We start from the raw sequence: 1,749 nt of genomic DNA, 5'->3' as shown, positions 1-1,749 counted from the left end.
CCCCCCCCCCCAGCTACACTAATGCACCACCAAACCTATATATAAATGTACAGATAGAAACACCATACACATAGTTATATAGATACATACACCACAAACACACATACAGTCGTGGCCAAAAGTCGAACATTTTTTGGAAAATCGAAATTGTTATATCCACCATATTACAGTAAACAGTAACAATATGAAGCAAATTAAATATAACTTTGGCTATTTAATATAGAAATTCCAATTTTCTTACTTATGTCACAAACTTTTGGCCATGAGAGAGAGATACATATATATATATATACACACCATACATGCACATGTGTGCATGAGTCAAACCCATTATAGTATTAAAATGCAGCCCCCTAAAATTGTAACCTAAAACTGATGACAATGATGATGATGATGATGATGAAGAGAACAAAGACAGGAAGCAGGAGAAGGTCGATGAAATATAAAAATATATTAAAGTGTAAAATAACAAAAAAAAACAAGTTTTGAAACATTTTCTGTGCAATTTATAAAAACTCTAAAACTAAATATATATATATATATATATATATATTTATATTTATATGTGTATATATATGTATGTATATATACAACAGATAGATAATGTCAGAGTTGCGATCATAAACAGCTGGCACAGAAAAGGAGACAATAAAATTATACACAAAACAAGAAAGAATAAAAGAATGTGTCGAGAAGACTGATGTGATTTTTGCCCCAGTGAAGAAGTAGTTTGTTGTGTGCAATGAAGCTTGGATCCTCCTCACACCTACACAAAGTTACAATGTCGGTCACCATTCTTTCAAGAAACCCTTCCTCAACATTCCCACATTAAAACAGTGTTCGCAGCAACAACAACAACAACAACAAAACAAAGAAAGAATAAAGAAAAAATATCCTTATTATTGACTTGTGTAAAATTATAAACACATGTGGTAAAGTTTGGTGGTACAGTGGTTATGGTGGTTGGTGTTGGACATGGTGGATAGGTGATGCTTCATGTGTGTGTGTTTGTGTATACATATACACATATTTATGTTCATGTATATATATGAGTGTGTGGGCGTATATATGTGTGTGTATGTGTGTAGGTATATACATATAGATATAATTTATACACTGCTGTGGGGAAAGAAGTTTGCTTCCCAATCACATGGTTCTGAGTTTAGCCCTGCTATATGGCACCTTGGGCAAATAAATGTCTCTATTCCCAATCTTCCACAAAAGCATCTCTGGTTATGGGGAGATATCTTACTTAGAAACACGTCATGGTTCCATCTAACCCATGCTGGCATCAAAAAGTGAACATTAAAACGTTGACAATTTGAACTCAGATCATAATAAAGCGAGAAGAAATACTGCTTTACATTTTGCCCAGACACTAACAATTCTGCCAGCTCACCATTTTTGATAATGTGATATAATATTGTGTGTGTGATATAATATTGTGAGTGTATGTGTGTGTGTGTGTGTGATATAATATTGTGAGTGTATGTGTGTGTGTGTGTGTGTTGTATTGATTGAGCTGTGTTTATGTGTTATTGTTCTGAGAGTTGATCTATTATTAACTAAGAAATTGTCAACTATATCTCTTTCTGTCATCAAGACGAGATTAATTAATTGATAAGGAAAAGTAATTAAATAGGTGACATTATATCTAATTAGCCTCCTTAGTCATTAATTTATGTAAGGGCGACAAGTACACACAACAAGCTCTGAGTGTGTTTGTGTTTGTGTTGTATATACTCTTTT

At 33.1% G+C, this 1,749-nt stretch overlaps 1 protein-coding gene across 3 annotated transcripts in view; it reads left to right on the top strand.

Annotated features, from left to right (window-relative positions):
* The window catches only part of LOC106879215 (cytosolic purine 5'-nucleotidase), a 129,833-nt gene that overhangs the window by 116,753 nt on the left and 11,331 nt on the right, over window positions 1–1,749 (top strand). The gene's annotated exons all lie outside the window — the stretch shown is intronic.

Source organism: Octopus bimaculoides, chromosome 22, assembly GCF_001194135.2.
Source record: "Octopus bimaculoides isolate UCB-OBI-ISO-001 chromosome 22, ASM119413v2, whole genome shotgun sequence".
NCBI lineage: Eukaryota > Metazoa > Mollusca > Cephalopoda > Octopoda > Octopodidae > Octopus > Octopus bimaculoides.
Note: the sequence above shows the minus strand (reverse complement) of the source record. Positions and strands in the feature narration are given on the sequence as shown.